Genomic DNA, 12719 nt, shown 5'->3' on the forward strand with positions numbered 1-12719 from the left:
TTGTTTATTCAAATAAAAAGTACCAATTGAATTTTAAAAGCATCTGTAATTGAAATTTAATATGGAAAGTATGACATTGTGACTATAGTTAATACTTTAGTTACCTCCATTATCTTGATATATGCATACCTAGCTAAATAAAAAAACAATAAAAATAATTAACTTATTCTAATAAGTATAATTAGTATAAAATGTCAAGATAAAAGTTTTAATAAAAGCGATGAAGAATTTTTTATGATTTCCAAGACTTTTTCTGCACCCCCTTTCACTTATCATTGATCACTTATCAATTATCATTAACGACGATTAAGACGATATCGATTTATTATAACTAATAACTAAACACGTCTACATTAATATATGCTAATATACGCTATGCCAAATGACTATGTTGCTATGTCTCATATTAATATATTATAATCCCATCATGTCGCATTACTATATTTCAATATTTACTTATGTCCCTACCGATATAATTGTACTAACAAGGCACCGGCCCAAAACCCAGCCAAAGACAGAGGCCCACTGTCCTCTAGGACAGTAGACCACTGGGCCAGTCCGGCCCTGAATATAATTAAACACTGTAATGCAATACGTTTATTTAAAATACTATAAAATATTAAAAAATAGTAGGTGCCTTTATACATTATATGTACATGTTAATAAAATCATTTATATATAGGTAATTATATTATATATTATGAAAAATGTTAAACAACAATAATGACTGTGTAACAGTACCAAGAACCTTTTGGTAGAATACAAAATAATAGATGGACAATGAAAAATGTTTAAAAAGTAAATAATAATATTGTAACAATATTCAATATTCGGTAAAAAATCCATTTCGTAATAATAATTCCGTTCCAATGTGTGCAGCTCATTAGTCGAATGTCTCGCATCGTTATAATACGTTATTATTACCTACCTACATAATATAGGTGGTACAACTGTAGTACAACTATATAAGCTTTTAAAATATTATAATATGTTTTACATTATGGGTGGAGCGGAGCGAATGAATGTATTGTATTTACAATAATTGTGTTTTTTTCTGTCTATCATCAACATTTGGGGAAAGTAAAAATGCTCCGATTTTCGAGATCAGCATTTTTTCTGATAGAAGAGTGAATCTAATTGTTACTTTTAAAACGTCAAACTAGAAAATTCTCAATAGTTGTATAAAGAGCCAAGAAAAAGAAAAAAAAGTGAAAGTTGAAAAAATCGAATTTATTGTTTACGTGTAACTCAAAAACTAATAACTGTAGGCCCTTCAAATTTTCAACCAATATTTATATTAGCGTTTTTCAAGAATGATAATACTTTCGAAATATTTTGACACATTTTGAACTATCTATAGCTATAAACCTATTATTAATTATTATTAAAACGTATGGTACAGGTATAAGGTACTGTTCTTCAATACCGTATGGTATTTTAAAAAACTTACTATTATTATAACAGCTTTTAATACTATAAGAATTGTTTGGGTGGGAACATGGTTGCAATATCTCATTTGACAAAAACGAGTATTGGTGCAGGGAAGAAAAGGTATACTTCTGGTCGAAACGGGTACCGCCCTTTGTTGAACATTTTTAAACGGCGCGGTGTATGGGTTCGAAGGGAATTAATTTCGCTCAGATCTAACATGCAATGCATAGTAGTTGTTTTGCGTGAGCCACCGTCAAAAAAATATATTCACTTTCTTATTTCAGCGCATTTCGATATCGCCGACGATATTAATATGTCGAAACAATCACCGCGATAATAATTACGAGCACGTCATACCTACTTCCGACGGCTGTATCATGATGTGCGCGTGCGTGTATACAGGTAGTTCTACCTATATAAGTACGTGCGATGTGTATTATACATAGGTGGGTATAATTATTATCGAAAAACGGAGTAATAATGATCGTAATTATTGTGGTTGTTGCCGTTCGCGGAGTTAACGATACGATACGGTCTTGTTCACACTAGACCGTTTCTTATTATATTTATATATTATATACCCTACTACGTCGGATACAATATAATATATTATATTATTATTAAGTGTGTATGTATGTAATATAATATAATGACTCAATTTAACCGCTCGGCACGATAATATCTTCATACAAGCGTCAGAAAAAACTCATTGGCCGCTCGCGAGTAGTACGTATTATTATTTTTTTTTATAATCATAATAATAATATTATTTTGTCCGGCGTTTTGATACTCACACAGAAATTTTTAAGAAAACAAAAACGGACGAAAAATATTGTAAAAAAATAAATAAAAATCCCGACCCAGTGATTATTACATTGTTATTAAATACGGCATATATACAAAGCCACATATTATTATTATTTTATAGGTATGCACACGCCGCAACACCATAATTTAATATTGCCAGGTACGCGCTCACCCGTGCATTATGTGACAAAATAAAACCGAAAAAACGTTCTTTAATTACCGTCGCGCGCGTAATAAGCGGTTTAATGGCGAATCGGACCGGTCCGAATACGCCTACAAAACAATCGATTTAGATGGCGCGCATAGATACGGGCTTAAATAGTTAAATTAGTACAGACTTCGTGACCAAATTCGGGTTATTTTTTTTTATTATTATTTCCCGACATTTTCGTTGGGCGTTGCATATCTACGTTTTTCGAGGAGACCGCGCTGCGATCGACGCATATTTCTTGTCTTGGCCCGGTGATCTGCGCACCTTCGGTTTAGAAAGTCGCCGAAATTTTCAACCCCCCGGCCACGCACGTATAGATTTTGGGTGGCCTCTCCTCGAGTGTTTATACACACACACACACACACACACACTGTTTACAATATCGCACAATCTCTTTGGGAGCCTAATTAACCAGGAATAAAATAAAATATATTTCATATTATAATACACTATATGGCACGTAATATATATATACGTTTTCTTACGTGTACGCCGCACGCGCGTTTGGGTAATAATAATACACAAATACGCTTATTATGGGGTTCAATAACTGCTTCGGGGAGTACGAGCCCGATGGACGACTCCACCCTGCGATAGTAAGTATTACAGTATGTGCATACAGGTTAGGTTAGGCACAGTCTACAGGTGAATACCGGGTATGGTATGATAACTGCAGGCGTGTATAACGTCGTCGAAGAGGAAATTCTCACCTCGTCGTCCGCGGCGCTTGGAGGACTATCTCCAGTTAGGACGTATTTCGATGTTGCCGCCTTAATAATATGAGGATATCGAAATTATAATATTCCACAATGTCGGTTATTACCTACTTATTGCTATTATTAATAATAATAATATTATATTATGTTGATCACGCAAAACCCGAATCATCGTGTCGATTATAATACGCTTGTGTTGTATATAAGCACTCTGCGTACGGCACACAGTTGCAGCAGGTACCAATATATATATCATCATACATGATTACGATTTAATAAAATATGCGACGGATTGCGTACGATCTTTACGAAACTGGTTTCAACGGACTTCTAAGCAAACAGACTTCCTGTCATACTAGTTTAATAATATAATGCGTGGATTTATACGGCGTGCATATTATATAGAGTTGTTTCGTATGCATATAATATTGTTTCGATACAGATACCTAACATATTATGAACGAGATCAAAGTTTGAATTATGTTAAACACGTTTACAGTAATATACTTCTATACATATAGGTATTAGGTAAATAGGTATAACATGGTATATAGGTAGTATTAGTCGGCAGGCCTAACTATATATATTACAAGTATTCATAATACTATATACTTATGTATTATCACAAACTTCGAGCATAATATATATATTGGTATATAGGTAAAACGATGGACATGTCACGTCGTTATTATAGTCAATTATATATACTCTTGAGAACTCGTATAATATACATGGTAGGTATATAATTTATCCAATGTGCGTCGTTACGCGCGAGACGGTTCGGTTACTGGGGGGTTGTAGAGATGAGAAGTACGCGAGTGCATGCACACATTATTATATATTATAGTGATATAATAATGTTATTGCGTAGTTCGACTAGAATATCGATATTACAATAAGATAAACTACATATTAGGTATTACCGTTTTTTAATATCCGAGTCTCGGCGACTATAGCGGAGTTTTCCACTCCAATGCCGAAGAGTCATGTGACTTCTTTAATTTTGTTTCTGCTGGAGGATTTGACTTCAGTGGAACCAATTGTGTGTCGGAAGCTTTTATATCGGAGTGAATCATCCCAAGAATATTATATAGTGCATCTCATTGGTTTTTGATGATGTTGTAATTTTTAAGCAACTTATGAGAATTTTAAAATTGTAATATTTTACATTTGTAAATTTGCTATGACTTTATTTAAAATTAAAATGTCAATAAAAATGCCCTGGATAGTATTCTTACCACTCAAGTTTCATAGTTATGATTTATATTCAGTCTAAAATTGAATGAGCTATTACGAAATTGTTTCGGCTTAACCCGCAATTCATGATATCGTGCAGGGCTGTCTCAAAATATCGAATTGTTTAGAAGATCAATTTTAAACTTCAAATACCTATTTATATCGTCCAAGACTTTTAATAACTGCCAAATCTAAAAATTAACAAAGTTGTTCTGTGTTAAGTTTGTTTAAAATAAAACGTTTCGTAAAAAAAAAAAACGATAAAGTAAAAAATTTCAGTTAAGGACAAAAAAGTTCTACAGTAAGAACTTTTTAGTTGTGAATATTATATTTTGTTCACCTAATTAGAACTTTTTTTGTTCTGAATTAAATGTATGTTTCGCAAGAAACGAATTCTGGTACAGAAAAGAGCGACGGACGTGCCTTTACGAAAAAAATAAAAATATTATGGTATTATTATTTATAGAATTTTTTCATTTTGTTGATAAATTAATATGTTAAATGTACAATTGTATTTTAATTAATATGATATTGTACCTATCCATCATATAATTGTTATTGTATAATTGACACATTGAGAATGATTTAATACTTTCAGGTTATCAGTAATTTATTTTATAATGAGAAGGAGATATAGTATAACCAATCGGTTTTAACAGTTAAGTTGAGAACCAAAAGGTTCTATTTAATATTATTTTAGTTCACAATTAAAAACAAATTGATTTAGAACGTATTTGGTTCTTGGAAACACTTTAGACAATCTACACTAAGTGCAGTAAGTGGTTGTATGTGAGCTAGAATTGTAGAGCTTTCACAACTAAACATAATATATTATATATATGAAAAATAATTTTAAAAAAATCAAGTTAGAATATTTGGTTCTGAGCAAACGATATTATGTATTTACGAATTTTCTATTTTAAAACAAAGTCATACTACATAATACATAACATTTTTTTTCACAATTTATTTATTTCTTATTTTGGATAAATATTAAATTGTTATTGTGTCACGGATTCTAGCTCTGGAAAATGCTAAAAAATGGGTTACATTATATACTAAGAAAATAAGTGCACTTGCAGTTCAGTTCAGTGTTATTTAGATATAGTTCTATGCTGTATAGTTTTACGATATTAAATTAAATTTATCGTTTCACCCGATAGGTATTCTGTGGATTTTTGAGTGGGAAAATAAAACTATAGGTTGTACGTTGTGAAAGAAAAACTTTTGAAACTTTGAAAAATGTGATTATGGAACCACACGTATAGTGGATATCCGTTTTAATGGAACTGAAGTATTCGAAATGATATTATTATATTAACAGAATGGTAGTTTATGCGTTTCACGAATATGAATAATATATAACGATTTATGCGATGAATTCGTAATGAATGTGTCTACAATATTAAATACCGTCACTGGACCTAATACGTTAGCATGTCTAGGCGATTCGTCCCGGGCGATGCTTGGATTCGTCTCATTATAATATATTGTATTGCATTATACCTATTATACTCGCGCGGCTGTGTAATAATACCTATAGACATTAATATAATATAATAATATAATATATTGTTCCAAGACGAATCCGATTTTTTTTTCTTTCAAAATGTTACTATATAATATAGTATAACATACAACATAATTATAATATATTTACGGAACACCCACATAGGCGTACGAGTTGTGTGTGAACCTACGTGTGCTGTAGGTACAAACGCCGCAAATATAATATTTGACAAGCCGTTTCCACGACTATAATATATACGTTATGGACCATCAATATTCGAAATCCCGAAATCTGACCCGTCTTATGTACCGCAAGTAGGCACGTTACATAATATAATACATTATATTCCTGTGCATAATAATAATAATAGTAATATAATAGGAGTAGAGGACCATGTAAGTATGCGGCCATACGATATATTCTATCCATCGGCAGCGACTGTGTCGAATCCGAGAGATTTCGAATACGAAAATACCGTTTCCACAGCGCCGAATTATATATGTATACATACGAATTTATTTTCGTTGATTACAATGTAATTATTATAATTATTGTTATTATTGTGTTTTTAAATTAAGCCGGACCAAATATAATACGAAGACTGCGCCTTGTGTACACGGACGGATTCTATTTCAACGTGATGAAAAAAAAAAACTAAAAACTAAAACCGTTTTGGCATCGTGTCTTACACGTTATACATATATATATATATATAATATCATGTATTAAATTCTCAGTAGTTATAATATTCGATGAATAATTCATTACTATGTATACATACGTACCCTGTGTTATTATTTTCGTATATATGTTTTTTTTTTTTTTTTTTTTAATATATCTGTATTAGCTGTTATAATATTATTTAATTTTGGATGGTGGAGGTAAACAGGTGAACATGAGATTCAAATACGATCATGTATTAAAAAGCTAAAAAAAACTAGCTATTATCAAAACTATTATTATAATGACGACTATATTATTATATGAAATTAAAATTGCCTACTCGGTTACTCCATTACGCGTTTGCAATTAATTTTGGTAGTTTTTCTGTCCACTTCCACTTGCGCGTACGTAATGGTCCTCACCATCATGAATACGTGTTTATAACCGACAAAATATTACATAAATATTAATGTATCATAATAATTTGTGTTGTATAGAAGATGCACATAATATCGTATTTAAAGTAATATATTAATTTGTTATAAAATTATAATTTATATAGATAGGTACGTTTATTAACAACTCGATATAGAAAGTAAATCACATAATTTATTATGTACAGGAATAATTGAAATTAATTTAAAAGACGAATACATTATTGACATTTAAAGATCATTAGAAATAAGAACGATGATATGCATTTAGTTTGATGTTTATTTATATTATGATATACTTTAACATAATTTTCTAAGGTCAACTTAATTTTAATATTTTAATAGCATTATTTAATAACAACTATAGAAGTTAATTATTATTATTTAAATACTTGTTGTATAATATAAACACAGTATTTCATGAAATTCATATTCTTATCAGTATTGTCACCGAATGTGTGTACATTGTACAACGTATTATAATTTCGTTGTTTTCTACAATAAGTTTATTATTAATAATTGATAATCATGTTGAATGTATATATTACAATACGATTTAATTAATAAATGATTAATAATTAAATGAACTGTAAAATTGTATAATGTAACAATGAAAATATGTTATATTAACCAGTGACCACATAATATTAACATGATAATAATATGTACCTATCTAAATATTATCTAATAAATAATTATAAAATAATATTTCGGTGAAATAGACAATAGTAATCAAAACATGCCATCACAGTCATTGATCACCTAGGTACCTATATAAATCAAAAATATATTATGTAATGAGTTCTGATAGCACTTACAAAAAAACTTATTTTTTTCAATCAATTTATGATCTTTTGTGGAAAGCACGATTAAAGTGTTCCACAATAATAATAAAAAATAAAAAAAAATAATTTATATATTATATTATATTATTATATGCTAGGTGTATATGAGTATATCCCTGGTGGTTCATTTCCGACTATTCGATGTTTTAGTAAGTATATGATAATACAACTACGAACTACTTTCGATAATTAAATATTCGAAATAAATATTATATTATACAGTCGAAACTCCATTCAATGAAACTCTCTACATAACGAATTGTCTTATGGAACCTTGACGTTTTTCATTTAAAAAGTGTATACATTTTAACGAATACAATTTCTATTTAACAAATGTATTTTATATTATTATTCTAAAATAAATATATAAATTCTTAAATACATTTTAACTATTTTAATTAAAATTTTTTTTTAAAGTTATTAAGTTCGTTCAACAGAGTCAGAGTAGAACAGCCGCCTTGTGGAACACCTGCGTTTATAACTGCTGTATCGGAGAAAACAGAACCGTAGCGAATTTGAAAATTACGTTCTATGAGATACGATTTTATAATTAGATAGTAAGGAGTTGGAAGAAATATTTTAAGCTTAAACAGTAGGCCATCATGCCAAACTTTGTCAAAAGCTTGAGAGATTTCTAAAAATACACACGTACAATATAATTTTTGTTCCAGTGCATAGGAAATAGCGTCAACTAATCTGTGCACTTGATGTATAGTCGAATGGGAAGAACGAAACCCGAATTGAGTATCAGGCAGTTCGTTATTTTCAATAATAATGGGTAGTATACGTTTTAGAATTAACCTTTCAAGTATTTTAGCAAAGAATGGTAAGAGACTAATTGGACGATAGGATGATGGAAGATCAGGAGGTTTATTTGGTTTAGGGACTAATATTATAGTTGATAATTTCTAGAGTAGTGGAAAATACATAATAATTTCTGAAACAGATTTATTCATCATTATCTTTTTACTGTTCCTTAATTAATTATAAAATAAATGTATTTTGGTGTTGGTCTATAGGTACCTACTAAAGATAGTCGAAAGTCTAGTTAACGTAGACGAGGAACATAATATTATAATGATTAATGACGTGTAATCATATCAGATGTGTATAATTTTTAATCTAAATATAATGTATTATATAATTTATAAAAAAATTAAATAAAATCGAGTAAGTACCTAAAAATGTTATTATATGTTATTGACTACCTAACCCAATAAACTTACCATAAAAATGATAAAATTACTCATACACTTGGTATGTTCATTCATATCGAAATAATAAAGCAAAAACTAGGACTTCACTCTGCTTAAATAGGGTTTGAGTCATGTCAATGATTAAGTCACTGGAGGATGAGTTTAAATTGAATTAAATAATTCATTGTATGCAAAAAAAAATTCTGAGCCATGACTGTCTGTATGCTTCTATATCCAAGGATTATATTTTATAATTTAGTTATATTACTATAACCTGGTAACAACTAACTGGTCGTATGTTAAAATTATTTTTTCACAAACATCGCAAATTTGTATTATGACAGTCTATAATTATAGTAATTTACTTAAATTTGCTATAACTACTTACGAGCCTGTTTTGATGTACAATATAATAGCGAGACTAGGTTAGTAGTATAATTAATATCTTAAAATATAAATATTTTCAAAACTTCATTACGTATCGAAAAATACAATTTAAGTAAGTACCTGCAGGTACGTTTTTTTAAGATGAATATTACTACGACGAATAATAAATTTATATTACCCTTAATACAAGGACAACTTACAAGAAACCTTTAGTTGCTCTTTCAAGATTTTTGAAGCAGAAATGATACCAACATAAATCATAAAACCTGAAAATATTTTATAAATTCTATAATTATGTCTTCTTATATAACTAGATAAGTGATAACTAATAACTGTAATTATTGCTATCAGAAACCGCCTTCTAAGTTCACGATTGAAGCATTTTTACTCCTCCAAAAGGCGATGATACACACAAAAAAAAAACACACGATTGTAAAAATTATGGAATTTTAGTGTCAAGATTATCCTCATTCGTCATAATATTATATACGAGAACAACTGTAAATACGAATCTAATGTACCAAGTTTAAATAAGAAATAGTTTGTTTGCGGTACCTATATATATATATATATATATATATACACTTAATGTTATGACCTGTGGGGTTACCGACGGTATTATAAAGTATAATATAATATAAAATAAATAAACCTTGAAAAAAATATGAAACGAGATCATAAAAACTGAAAGGAAAAATATAACTGGCATCTAATTAATTTTATAAAATAATAACGAGTAATTAAAATGTAAAATAATAATTACTATAATCATTGTAGAGAGAAAAATCAGTAAATTATTAGATTTGCTGTTAAACTACTGCGGGATTAAACTGGCTGTAAAAATAATAGTAATTACATTAGAATAAACAAGACAAAACCAAAATTATACGAATTTAGATGGACATTTTCAAAATTAAATGATACAGAATTAATAATACGCCGCCTAAGCAGTAACAATAATATAATATTTGGATTATTACCTATTCAATGGCATTGTTTATTATTTGGTATAGCCAAGGTTTCGATTACTCTGGGGTAAACTAAATTTTGAGCACCCTTCGCTGTTTTTACATACCACTCACGACAATATTGTTAATCGTTTTTATTGTTACTACTTTATATTACCTAGTTATAATAATTGTAATTACATATTTATTAAATTTCTCAGTCTTAAGAGGAAATCTTAGTATATAATACCTACTATATAATATAATGTAGTATAATTTTTTTTTTTTTTTAGTTTTACAGGCCATTTAGGCACTTTGCTGTCAATACTAAATTCTTCCATTTTTCTCTATTATACGCATAGTCCATGTCTTCATTCCAATCTGGTCTCAGCTCCTTCGTTATAAAATATGTGATACGTATAAATCATTGTAAAACATGTGAAAAACGTAAACAGCACTTTTTTTTATTGAATTATTGTTAAATTTGTTTATTTATACGAGTAACTAGATCTACATACTGCCTCCACTCAGAATTGTTTTTCATATACCTACCTACAATGGTTTATCATTGAATTCATACGTATCATATATTTTATAATGACATATTCGATAACTAATGGACAGCACATTGCATGTACAGCGGTACACACTTCTTTGAACGACAACGTGGGTACATTTTTGATTTTATATTCCGAGTATTTCGTGTTTTATTTCATTTTTCTGGACATTTGAGCACGTAAAAATTGAACTCTTAAAAAGTAGGTAGCTATGATTATATAGTTTTATGGTATTTTTGAGTTTAGATTAACAAATTACTGGCCCAACATTTTGAGGAACACCATAGTGCATCGTGTCATCCCACTCCTCTCATCCAAACTTTAAAATTTAAATAGTTATACATAAGTTATAACTATAACTATATACTAGTTATTTGGTGTTAAAGTATTTTTGACAGCTATGGGAAACATCCAATATCAACTTCCCCATACTATAACTAGGTTATCAGTACGCTATATGCCTAAATCAAAAAAACAGTTTAATTATTATGGAAAAATATTAATTATTTAATTATTAATATAATGAGTGTAGTAAGTATATATGGGTAATTATAAAAAAAATACAGTGAAAAAATGTGGTCACTGGGCGAGTGTCAAACCACGAGCTATTAATTACCTGTTGATTAAAATTGATCAATTTCACATAAAACAGATTAAATAATGGCTAATATCTTATCATGTACTGACGAGAAATGTTAAAAAAATACATTTTCTTCTAATCTAACTCTTCGGTGGCACTTACCCCACCTGCTGCAGTTGGCTTCAGAGGGTTTAGCTTTCGAAGAGCTTATTTACTCAAAACTTCACTTTACATCACCTTAAAGACGTATACAAGTGGTTCAGCTATTTTCATAACATGTATTTAAACACGATTTGTTTGTTCCCGTGGTGACAAACTATTAACAAATGATTTACGTATATAATAAAATCGAATAAAATATGTATGGGTACAATATATATTGTATACAATAAAAAAATTGTTGACGTATACAATTTCATGTTTTTATCTCTTCAATAGAGTTGCACAATAATAATGGACCCCATATGCACATGAACCCACCCACCCCTCCACGCGTAGCAGTACCGCGGTAGTCTGCCGGCACTCAGTTATACGAACTTATACGCCATGCACATCACTATAGTATTTATATTTTATGTTCCACTATTGCCCATGTTTAATGGATCACGAACGATCCTGATTTTTTCCTTTAATAATGAATTTATTCCGGTTTTTAGTTTTAAAACTCTTAAATATTATAAATAGGTACTCAAAGATCATTTTTTTAAATACTTGGTTTTTTTTGTTTTGAGAGAATCATTCTGTACATGTACATTATACTTATTGTATCATGTGAGTTATAACAAATGTTGAATGTTCAACCAGAATTTGATGTTAAAAGTTATTTTAATATGTGATGCATAACAACATTTTCTTTTCAATTTTTTTTATACCTTTATATTGTTTCGTGTGTTGATGCGCAAACGATGTACGATATTAATGTGTATAGGTAAACAAACAATGCGCAAACGATAATTGGCCTGGTTTAACACATTATAAGTGAGTATAAAATGTTTAGGGAATAAATATATTAAGCACAATTAATTAGTCTTTTTTTTAAAAACATTAAGAACTTCATTCCAAGTACAAATACAAAAGCTTCAACAAACATTTTTCGTTGTTTATTGTATGAGTATTTTAAACCAATGGTACCCTATAAGACTGGAATATAGTGATGATGAAATAACGAGCATTTTGTTCTTAAAAAAATTATGCTGTTT

At 29.4% G+C, this 12719-nt stretch overlaps 1 protein-coding gene across 2 annotated transcripts in view; it reads right to left on the reverse strand.

Annotated features, from left to right (window-relative positions):
• Window positions 1–12719, reverse strand: part of LOC100160569 (homeotic protein ultrabithorax) — a 271573-nt gene that overhangs the window by 78566 nt on the left and 180288 nt on the right. The gene's annotated exons all lie outside the window — the stretch shown is intronic.

This window comes from Acyrthosiphon pisum, chromosome A1 (genome assembly GCF_005508785.2).
Source record: "Acyrthosiphon pisum isolate AL4f chromosome A1, pea_aphid_22Mar2018_4r6ur, whole genome shotgun sequence".
In the NCBI taxonomy this organism is placed as follows: domain Eukaryota; kingdom Metazoa; phylum Arthropoda; class Insecta; order Hemiptera; family Aphididae; genus Acyrthosiphon; species Acyrthosiphon pisum.